General features: G+C 39.1%; 1 protein-coding gene across 2 annotated transcripts in view; it reads right to left on the bottom strand.

The window, feature by feature from the left end:
• The window catches only part of LOC104666527 (sulfotransferase 1C3), a 110,253-nt gene that overhangs the window by 88,733 nt on the left and 9,105 nt on the right, over positions 1-12,415 (bottom strand). The window lies entirely within an intron of this gene.

Below are 12,415 nucleotides of genomic sequence, written 5' to 3'. Positions count from 1 at the left end.
CCACCATGACTGTGAGGCTTCCCCAGCCACATGGAACTTTAAGTCTGTTATACCTTTTTATTTTTTAAATTGCCCAGTCTCAGGTATGTCTTTATCGTGGCATGAAAAGGGACTAATACAATAAATTTGTAGTAGTAGAGTGGGGTGTTACTGTAGATACCTGAAAATGTAAAATTGATTTTAAAACTCGGTAACAGGCAAAGGTTGGAACAGTTTGGAGGCTCAGAGGAAGACAGGAAAATGTGGGAAAGTTTGGAACACCCTACAGATTTGTTGAATGGCCTTTACAAAAATGCCAATAATGATATGGACAATGAAATCCAGGCCGATGTGGTCTCAGGTGGAGATGAGAATCTTGCTGGAAACTGAAGTAAAGGTCACTTTTGCTATCTTTTAGCAAAGAGAATGGCGAGATTTTGTCCCTGCCCTAAAAATCTGTGGAACTTTGAACATAGAGAGATGATGTAGGGTATGTGGTGGGATAAATTTCTAAGAATCAAAGAATTCCAGATGTGACTTGGGTGCTGTAAAAGGCATTCAGTTTTATAAGGGAAGCAGATCATAAAAGTTTGGAAAATTTACAGCCTGACAATGCAATAGAAAAGCAAATCTCATTTTACAGGGAGAAATTCAAGCCAGCTGCAGAAATTTGCGTAAGTAATGAGGTGCTGAATTAATCGCCAAGCCATGAGAAAAATGTCTCCAGGGCACGTCAAAAGTCTTCATGGCATCCCCTCCCATCACAAGCGTGGAGGCCTGGGAGGAAAAAATGGTTTTGTGGACTGGGCCCAGGGTCCCCGTGTTGTGTGCAGCCTAGGGTCTTGGTGCCCTGCTTCCCAGCCACTCTAGTCATGTATGAAAAGACCCAACACGGAGCTCTTGCCATGGCTTCGGGGGTTTCTTTGGAAGGTTCATATGGTGTTGAACCTTTGGGTGCATAGAAGTCAACAACTGAGGTTTGGGAACCTCTGTCTGGATTTCAGAAGATGTATGGAAGCACTTGCATACCCAGGCAGAAGTTTGCTGCAGGGGTGGGGCCCTCATGGAGACCCTCTGCTAGAGCAGTGCAGAAGGGAAATGTTGGATCAAAGCCATCACACAGACCACTGAGACACTACCTAGTGGAGCTATGAGAAGAGGGCCACCACTATTATCCAGATCCCAGAATGGTAGATCCATTGACACCTTGCACTATGCACCTGGAAAAGCTGCAGACACTCAAGGCCAGCCCTTGAAAGCAGTCAGGAGGGAGGCTGTACCCTGCAAAGTCATAGGGTTGGAGCTGCCCAATACCATGGGAACCCACCTCTTGCATCAGTGTGACCTGGATGTGAGACATAGAGTCAAAGGAGATCATTTTGGAGCTTTAAGATATGACTGCCCCACTGGATTTAGAACTTGCATAGGGCCTGCAGCCCCTTTGTTTTGGCCAATTTCTCCCATTTGGAATCGGTGTATTTAATCAATGCCTATACCTACATTGTATCTAGGAAGTAATTAACCTGCTTTTCATTTTACAGGATCATAGGTGAAAGGGACTTGCCTTCTTTCAGATGACAGTTTAGATTGTGGACTTTTGAGTTAATACTGAAATGACTTAAGACTTTGGGGGACTACTGGGAAGGCATGATTGGTTTTGAAATGTGAGGACATGAGAAGGGGTGGAATGATATGGTTTGGCTGTGTCCCTACAAAAATCCCATTTTGAATTTCCACGTGTTGTGGGAGAGACCTGGTGTAAGGTAACTGCATCATGTGGGCAGGTCTTTCGCTTGGAATTCTTGTGGTAGTGGGTGGGTATAACTATATCTGATGGATTATAGGAGGGAATTCTCATACACAACCTGTTCTTCTCTTTGCTTGCTGCCATGCATTTAAGACATGGCTTACTCCTCCTTGCCTTCTGCCATGATTGTGAGGCTTCCCCAGGCACATGGGACTGTAAGTTGATATTAAACCTCTTTCTTTTGTAGTTTGCTCAATCTCGGGTGTGTCTTTATCAGAAGCATGAAAGTAGAGTAATACAGTAAATATGTGGAACATTTAATCCTGCTGTACACGTTGAGATTCTTTGTCCCATTGGAAGGAAAGAAGAAATACTTTCAGGATTAGATGTATATTAGTTTGGAGAAAAGAAGTTATGCATTGATATTAAAGAAGCATTTAGGGTGAGAGTGACATAACAAAGGCAAAAATTCATAAACTCTCATTGTACTATACCTTTAATGCAGTTGACTTTGAACAAATGTTAATCCCCCATTCTTCATTGAGAGAGAAAATAAAAAAACATATGTCAAAATATCCAGAGGAATGTATTTCTGTAGTGTGTTAATCAGTGTTCTGAAAGAAGTAGATTCCATGGGGACATGAAATTGAGGGCTTTCTGAGAAATAGTGAAACAGGATTCCTTCCTGCAGAATGTCTTGGATCATTAAATTCATCAATGGTGATGTTGAATCCTTAGAAAAAGAATGTAGTTGGTAGCCCTTTCAAGTCCTGTCTTTGATTTTTCAAAAGTAGAGTTTTCATAGAATTTGAATTATTGAAAATATACTGTGGGTAATTCTGACTATGTGAATATGTAAAAGCAATGGATGGCTGCAGTCCTGAGGTGGACTCCTGGCCTCATACTCAACCAACCTTTCATCTTGTATCCAATCCAAGGAAATGTACATAATTTCACTTATTTTGTGCACCAGAACCAGGGGGAATGACCTGTTATAGGTTTCATTTCAAGGTGCAAAGTGTCTTTTTCCATGAATGTGGTATTTACGATGCTTAATCATTTTTGGAAGCAGAACCAAGTGTCCATTTTGCTTAATTTCCCAAGTTGGGAGTGCAAAATAAAAAAAAAATATTATTTCCACCATTACACTAGGAACTCTCCTTCATCAAGCATAAAGCTCAATCCACCAGGGAATAAACATTAAGCTTAATAAAGAGAATGTAGGCAGCCTACTTGTGCTCAGAATCCTGGAAGTTTGGGTTCCTTCCTGTGTCCCATATTTGCAGTCCTGCCCAGGTGGTCTCATTTGCAGGCAGGATATGCTCTGGAAGCATCCTTGACCAGATGCTTAAGATTACCCATCAATGCTCCTTCAGTATCATGGACAATGTGTACCTGCTCACATGGGCAATCTTGTGAAGCCATTTGTTGCTTGAATAATGGCTATCGTTTAGGATAATATAATAGTAACACACATGAAGGTCTTCTAATTGGACATTTATTTTATATGATTTCCTGAGACCCAGGGAATCTTTGTTCAAAAAGTGTTTGAAAGATGTGGACTTTCCCAAATCCTAGTTCTCCTATCAATGTAGATCTTCATTCTTTGATTATTGTTGGTTAGCAGGTTTGGACTCTATCAATTAATTTAAACATTTGAACTATTTAATTTATGTGAGAAGTTTAAATTTCAAAGGTTAATTGAAGTGTGTGACAGCATAGACAGTTTGGAAATTTTTGGAGTTATTTTTTTTCTAAGTAAACATCACAAGGCAAATTAAGTAACCACTGGATTCCTCTGCAGTCAAAGAATGCAGTTTGCTTGGTTACATTATTTCTGAAATGCACAATGAGGGTAATACTTTGGGCCGTGGGTAAAATAATATATCAAAGGAGGTTAGCTCGCCAGCTCAAATTAGGTAAATATTTTTTGTCAAGAGAAATGTCTTTTGAGGAGTCTAATAGAAGGTATCAGTCATTGAAAATGTGAGTGTAAAAGAAACAAGAGAATAATTAGATGAGTGTCTGGAATTTATTTAACAGCAGTATTAAAGCTAAACAAATTGGGCATTTGAGTTGCCTGAAAGAATGTAAATTTTATATATCATTAAGATATATCAACCCTTTTGAGGGCACCTATATATATAAATATATGTATACACACATACATATATATACACATATATATTATTATTTAAAAGCATGTGGTTATTTTCTAAGAAAGAGATATAATAGGTTAGTAAAATATTTTAATTTGTCCTCATTTCATAAAATGAAAATCAATTAGGCCCAACAGTGCTGTTTACTTTTGAAGTGAACTTTGACTCTTCATGTTGATACCAGATAATTAATTATAACGTTTTAAAGTCAATGGCATAAAGAATGTTGGTAATTTAAACTGACATTTTTCATGATAGAGAAATCATCAACAGTCTTAGTAATTACTAGGGATTCAGGATGTTCTTGATAGTTATGCCAATTAACTTTTCCATTCAACAGATATTTTTAAGCAGCTACACAATGCAAACACAGATGTATGTTAGGAGCAAGAAAGACATTGGGGATGACCTGTGAGCAAAATGCACCTGGCCACCACCTTCACCAAATCTATAGTCTGGTCATGAAGATAGACAATGAATAAATAATTGCATAAAGACAGAGAAATACCCTGGAAATAGAAGGACCATGGAAAGTATGGAGCAAGGACACAAAGCAATGATGGGTGTGGAAGGAGTCAGGATAGTGATCCTGGAAAAAATGATGTTTGGGATGAAACCTGGAAGATGAATTTGTTTTAACTAGATGGAGAGGATGGGAGGAGGGTTCAGGCATGAAATGGCAATTGCAGCCCATCCTTGTGGAAGTAAAGCAGGTCCAGTTTGGAAGCGGCATTGTCTGCAGGTGTCCTAGAGGAGCACAATAGAACACCACCAAGTGATGTCTTGGTAAAGCCATCAAATGTCAAAAGTAAAAAGAGGCATGCAGAAAAAATTAGCCTTTTAACAGGAGGAAAACTTAAGCTGGTTTTAGGTGTTCTTATTCTAATATGTAGTGGAAAAGGCAGTGGATCAATGCCTTTAAACTTCAAAGGAAAGAAAGTGCTGCTTAGGAAATTTATATGTAACCACATTGCATCTCAAATATAAAGAAAATAAACAGTATGATTAAGCACAGGAAGAACTCAGTAAATTTAACTTCTAACTATTATTTTTCATTTTTAAGCAGAGTTTTGTTCTGTTACCCAGGCCAAAGTGCAGTGGCACCATCATGGCTCACCACAGCCTCGAACTCCCAAATTCAAGCGATCCTCCTGCATCAGTCTTCAGAGTAGCTGGGACTACATGACCAGGCCATCATGTTCAGCTAAGTACCTCGGGTTTGTAAAAGAAAATAAAATTTCAAGACCCTTTAAATGTGTTATGCCAGGGGTAAATTAAGCCCTGGAGAAAGGGTCACATAGCATGTTTATAATTTTGCTTCTTAGATGATAGATGAACTCTCTTCATCATTTTTTTTGGTAAATTCTGTAAATTACTATGAGACGGCAGAGACCAGACCTCCCCATGTCTAATCACTGATCTTTGTTATAAATTAAATTTCTCCTTTATCGTCCTGTACCTAACTCCATCAAATGTTGCCCAAGATCCCGTGAACGTTACGTCATCAATTACACATATCCGAAAGTAAAGCTGAAGATTGCTTAGTAAAGGAAAGTTGGAGAAGTTTGTTGAAGGACTTTTGTAAAATTTCAGAAGATCAACAGCATACCTGTGAGTTTGTAAAGGCTTTGCTCCAAGCCATCCCTTTAGTATTCCAAAGAATGTTTGACTGGGATAAAATACAATAATGTCAACAAAAGTCAGGTGAGTCAGTAATGCCATACTTTGATAGATTTGAAAAATATTCTAACAATATTGAAGGTTTTCTGAAAAGAGCTATGCCCATCATAAAAATGATAGTCTCCTCCATTCCAATTTCTTAAACAGGTTATATACAGAATTGGCATTAATAATAAAAAGATAACGTAATTGGGCTATGTCCCAAAATTATGATTTGGATACTCTTATTGATAAATTATCTCATGCCTTTACTAAAGGAGAGAGTGAGAAAAGGTAAACAAACAAATATGAACTTGCAACTAAAACAGCTATCCACCCAGTCTGAATCTCCAAAATACTCCAATAAATCTCCGAGTGGACTTCAAATTCTGCTTTGTAATTACTGCAAAAAACCTGGACAGATTAAGAAAGATTGTCAGAAACCACAGTGGAGGGAACAACAACAGGCAAAGGAAGAGGAGATATAATGTGGTTTCTCTAATCAACTGAAAGATTTTCTTTTTCTCCTTACTAGCACTATGAGATAAATAGAAATTGTTCAAAATGGAGATCAATCACAAGCTCTTGTTGACCCTGAAGCTATGTTAGCTGTAGTAAATCCCACCTTATTACAAGGCCTCAGTCCTTGGATCAAACAAACACTTCAAATGGTGGATGTCACTAACACCCCTATACTGGCATATAAATCTTACCCTGTAGCTTTTCAGCTAGAACCTTTACAAGGAATTCAGGTTTTTCTGTTAGTTTCCTCAGGCCCATTTATTTGATAGAAAGAGACTTCTTACAGCTACATAATGCCCATCCTTTTTTTTAATTCAAAAAATGGGAAATGTTATTAGAATTAGAAGACAAAATTGAATTACCAGATATAATGAATGTTTTGGAATGTGATCCTCTTAAGTTCACAAATTGCAACTTCTATTGCCATAGAGGACACCAAATTATTGACTCACAAAAGCTCTTAAATATAGTACCTGATTAATCCGTTTCTTAAAACTAGTCATTGGTGCTTGACACTAGTATGACTAAGAATAATGTACATCACCAGCCTGTTAATAACACTTTATAGAATTAAGGGCACCGGAAGACCTTCTTGGTCAAAGAAACTAGTTAATTAGCTTTAACACAGTCACTGCCCAAACTGAGAGATGGAATGACAATGCCTCAATTGAAAGATAAGATAATTCAATTTCAGAATGGTTTAACACAAATTTGGGGTAGTCTCATCTAGCTTACCCATTGCTTTGGTCAGCTCAGTCAGCTTGCTCCTTTACATTAGGAATAGAGAAATCATACCAAAGATACTTGGACCAGTGGCAATAGAGATATGGGACAGATATCCAAACAATGATATATCCACACCATTATATTACAACATACTGATTGGCATGCCGTAACAACTGAGTTATTTATTGGTTTGTTCCAGATGAAAACCTTTGGCTATGTGGCACTAGTTAAAGGCCAAATTTACCCCCATGATGGTTAGGACAGTATTCCTTGGGTTGGGTTATATGTGGGCACAAACTTGATTAGCTTGTATACTATCAAAACCTGCAACTTTTTCTGATTTACAGTCGCATTGGGTTAATTCCGTGTTCTCTGATATGATCATTTAGCTTCCATCTTTGTACCTTAACTAGGTATTGAGGTTGTCACTTGACATGTAGAGACTCTAACCAATTATACACAAAAGGCCCAAAATGATAGCCACATGGGTATTTCAGTATGAAATAATGAAGTTGCTCTTTTAAGGCAGGCTGTATAATGGAACCATATTGCTTTAGACATCCTCACTGCAGCCCAAGTGTAAACCTGCTCTACCATAAAAACTGAAGCTTCTGTCTATATCTCAGATGAATGAGATAACATCACTAAATTAGGGACTGATACAAAAACCCGAATAACTAAACATTCAGATCCAACACCTTCCCCAAACAATTGGTTGGGTAGTTGTTTTGGACCTTGAGAAAGTTGGCAGCGAAAGCTATTACTATTCTAAGAAGTACACAGTCATTCACTGTATTTTGTCCTGTTTCTGTCAACACTGTTTTTATGATAGTTGTTTGCAATTGAGTCAAAGCACAACTGAAAAGGCTAGAATAATGGTGGCTCAACTAATTGTTTTGACTGAGGAGGTAGTCATGTAGTCTGAATCAGGTTCGGCGATCACTTCTCCCTTATTTGCTTTAAAATTTGGCCTGGGCATTTTCCATTTTTTCCCCCCGTATGGGACATGCATTCCTAGGAATGAGCCTCCCACATGATGTGGGATTTTTACCTAAATATACAAGCTATATGCATGATTCTTCTCCAATGCTTTCTCCACAATATTTTGAAGGAAAGAGGGAAATGTAAAAGAAAATAAAATTTCTGGACACTCTATTATGCCAAGAGGTGAGTTAATCTCTGGATGTTGAGTCACATAGCATGTTTGGTATTCAGCTTCTCAACTTATAGTTTAGTTATCTTCCTCGTTATTCTTGTTCTATGTATTTCTAGGAAGAAGTAGAGACCAGACCTCCACACTTCCAGTTACTAATCTTTGTTATAACTGTCTTTTTCATTGTCCTGTACCAGATGGTGCCCAAGACTCCATGACTGCTGCATCTTTATTATAGAATATTCAATGTACCTTTCTCAGAAGAAATAGACTGCTTTGAATAATCAAATCATTGTAACTATGCATTCAGCCTTACATACAAAGATGTGGGAATTCTGTTAAGCTTCCCTTAACTTTGTCTATATAAACGATCTCTAACATCTACGCTTCACAACACTGACTTCCATTCTTTGGAATCTGTGCTTACTGGGCTGCTTGTTCTGAAACTTTGCACTTGAATAAACTCTTTTTAAATTCGATTCTGACACTTTTCACTGCTTTAGATGGACAAATTTAATGCAGATGGATGTGGAATCTTGATTTCCATGCCCTGCGTTCCCTATTCCTTTTGTGTATTGTCCGTCTTGGTCAATGTCAACTTTGTACTCTCAGTTGCTCAGGCCAAAAACCTTGGAATCATCTCTGGCCCCTCCCTTTTGCTCACACCTTACATCCAATCCATCATCAAACTCTGCCAAACCTACCTACAAAATTGTACAACAAAGAGGGTTTCAAGTTTAGATTGTGTCAAACTCAAAAGACACAATAGATTTTCCAAGCATCAGTCTTTCTTAACATTGAGAAATAACACAGGACATAGAACAGGGCTTGTATAGCAACAGCATCATAGGTCTGGTGACGTCCAAGGGGAGCTTCTAATCTTCCCAGTTGTTATACCTGGGTATACGCCTGCCACAAGAAGTGAGATTAAGTAAGGAAGTGCCTACCATTTTAGCTCAGGGAAGCCACTAGGTAGTGAGCCCTTAGTTTTAGGACTTTGATAGTGATTTATCCCCATTCTTCAGTGTAGCTACATCTCGTGGCATTACCAGTTACACAGTAAACTACCCTGAATCCAGGAAGAGTGTGGCATGATAGTGACACTGGGCACACAGTGACATCAGCACAGCCCTCATCTGTCTGTGACCTGGTAGACTATGTATCTTCTTCAGCTTAGTATTATAAGGAGTTCAACTTGTGGTCAAATCCTTAGGTGTCTCTGAAGCTGAAGGGATATTAGTTCCACGTGTAACACTTTTGTCCCCCCCCAAAAAAATAAAAATTCCCTTATGATCACCTTGTTACCTCCCACGAAGCCTCTATCATTGTCATCTCTCCATGTACTGCTGAAATAGCCTCCAGAATTCCCGCCCCGACCCACTCAGCCTTTCTATGGTTACTCTTGATAGGACAATCAGAATAATCATGAAAGTATATGTTATGTTATATCTCTCCATTGATGTAACCTTCCAGTGACTTCTGTTCTCATTCTAAGTAAAAGCCAAGGTCCTCACAGCACACCCTTAATATGCCATTTAAATATATATTCATCCATTAACCTGATTTTGTCATGTTAAGGGCATGAACACAGGGTCTTTGTTGCCTTGTCCTTTGTCCTGTGCCCAGCACAGTGCTTAGCTCCCTGCAGGTGCTCACTAAAGGTTTGTCGAGTAAGGGAATGTATCTACTTATAGCTCTCCTTCAGTCTCTTTATACACTTAGAGACATAGCTGGAGTGATGCTCAACAAATCTTGATGACACTTATATATAGGCCTCAGAACTGTGGGTGAATGTGAAATTTGTTAACTACAGTTTTGTATGCTACAACAGTTTGCCAGTTGAAAAATTATTACATAACTGTAAAAACAAACAAATAAAAACACTAATAATCTTCCTATATAAAAGGATCAACAGGCAGTCATGCACAAACTTTTGCTCCTGCTTTTTCCAGGGGGGCCTGGTCCCCATGGGCATCTGTATCCCTGACTCCTCCCAGAGCAGCGAGAGCACCCTGGAGGGCACTATTATGCTGTTGAAAAAAACTAGTAGGGTTTGAGCCAGCAGGATGTCCATAGCTCATCTTTGCCCCCTTGGAGATTCCATGAGCACAGACTGAATCAATGTTGGCTTAACACATTCTTAGGACAAGGAAAGCAGTTTGAGAACATGGACATTCTTTAAATTAGCTCTTCCGGTACTCAAAACTATATTTTTAAAACAGAAAATGGAACAGAGTCCAGTTACTCAGAGTTGGTCAAATAAGTTTTTTTTTTTTTTTTAATACTTTAAGTTCTAGGGTATATGTGCACAACGTGCAGGTTTGTTACATATGTATACATGTGCCATGTTGGTGTGCTGCACCCATTAACTCGTCATTTACATTAGGTATATCTCCTGATGCTATCCCTCCCCCTCCCCCTACCCCAAAATAGGCCCCGGTGTGTGATGCTCCCCTTCCTGTGTCCAAGTGATTTCATTATTCAATTCCTACCTATGAGTGAGAACATGTGGTGTTTGGTTTTCTGTTCTTGTGATAGTTTGCTGTGAATGATGGTTACCTTTTTGAGCTATGCAGCAGCTGCTTAAGAGCTAATAGTGCTTGTGGTGAAGACATACTTACTTGAGGCCCTAACATTTCTTTATTTCACATTGCCTATTTCCTGTTGGATTAATTTGGTTTCCTCTGTACTTTTCCCAGATTGAAAAGAAGGTGTGGAAGCCTTTCAGGCTCCCTGTCAGATCACAGGACCTGGCGCTGACCCACCAGGGTACTGTTCCTCCTGCTGAGGTGGAGGCTGTCCCGGTGCCTTTGTCTTAAGCTGGGTGCTCAGTGACAGCAGCTTTGAAGTTAGGAGACCCAAGGGGCTGGACCTGGGGTCACGGGACTTGAGATCTAGAGGGCACTTTGCATGCCAGTGAGCTGCACCATTCACTTTACACAGTGGGGAAGAAAAATCCTTTAATGTTACCACTATTGAGGATGAATTTGCTTATTAGGATTTGAATTTAAAAAATTGAAAAATGACAAATTCCAAGCTGATGCTGACAGTGAACCTCGCAATATGGGCTCACTCTGTGTCTCCTGTTCTCAGTGTCTCCTGCTCTCAGTGTCTCCTGTGTCTCCTACTACCATATGCAGTACCCTTTCACAGTTAAACTTTGAGAGGAGGCTGGAATCTGGCATTTCATGAGTATGGTTTTGCTTACAGTAAGTCAGATCTGGGTGCAAATATGGTTTTGCTTACAGTAAGTCAGATCTGGGTTCTTTTACCTTTTCATCTTTGACTTTTAGTTCTAGCATTTCAGGTTGACTACCTCTTAGAATTTGCATCTCTGTGTGCCATTGTCCATCTCTATTTGCCTGTTGTTCACCATTTCCATTACAAGTTTTAGCATTTATTTATAATTAATTTAATTTCTAGTCTCGTGATTCCAATATCTCTATGCTATCTGAGTCTGGTTCAGATTCTTGCTTATCTCCTCAGACTGTGTTTTACATTGTAATATGCCTTGTAATTTTTTGTTGAACTCTGCATGGTGTATTGTGTATAAGAAGCTGAAATCAATAGGCCTTCATTGTGATGTTTTTGTTTATCTGGCTAGGAGTTAGACTGTGATTCTTATTTGCTGTGGCTGTAATGTCAGAGGACAAAATTTCCTCTGGTGTCCCTATTTTTATTTCCCTTGTTGTCTTTGTGTTTCCCTAGTGACTACATCTTATTCTGGTCTGAGGTTTGAAGTTCTTTTAGCTGTCATCCCCTGTTATTATAAAGGAGTCCACTAATGTGGTTAGGTGCAGAAGAAGGAGAAACATCCAATAGGTCTATGATCAGGTCTCAGCCTTTCAGAGGGCCCGGCTGCTGTGCTTTCACCTTCACACATGCCTCCAACTTTTCTCTTCCTCATTTAGGTGAGACAGGAGGACGAGAGGAGATGGAGTTGAATTTGTACGAGCATAATTCTTCCCCATGTTGGTTTAGCTCTGATAAAACAGTTTCTCTTGAGTGTAGGCCTTTGTTAGGGAAAATCGAATGCTCTGGGCATGTTTCAAAAAATGGTTATAGTTCCCTGATTTCTACCAGAAACATGACAGGATTTTCTCCAGTCTTAGCAGTGAGTACCTGGTGTGGCTCTAGGAGGTGAAATTCATGAATGTATTCTCTATGCACCCCCAAATTTGAGCACCACTAACATTGTTAACTCTCAAGCTAGTGCCTCCTGAGCTTCCAACAATTCATTCATTACAATTTAAGTTGTTCTATCCCTACACCTACTGCAGCTGTGGGCTTCTTCTTCTGTTCAGCTGAGATTCTCTGTATTCACATGTCTGTCTAGTTTTTGGCACAGCTGTTTACCCCATAAACTTGATTATCTGAATAACTTATGAGGATATTCAGTTCAATTTTTTTCTTGTTATAGAGACAGGAGTGTCCTTCAAGCTTCTTTTATCTTAGACTGGAAATTAGAAG

This window comes from Rhinopithecus roxellana, chromosome 17, assembly GCF_007565055.1.
Source record: "Rhinopithecus roxellana isolate Shanxi Qingling chromosome 17, ASM756505v1, whole genome shotgun sequence".
In the NCBI taxonomy this organism is placed as follows: domain Eukaryota; kingdom Metazoa; phylum Chordata; class Mammalia; order Primates; family Cercopithecidae; genus Rhinopithecus; species Rhinopithecus roxellana.
This window is presented reverse-complemented; position numbering and strand designations above follow the sequence as displayed.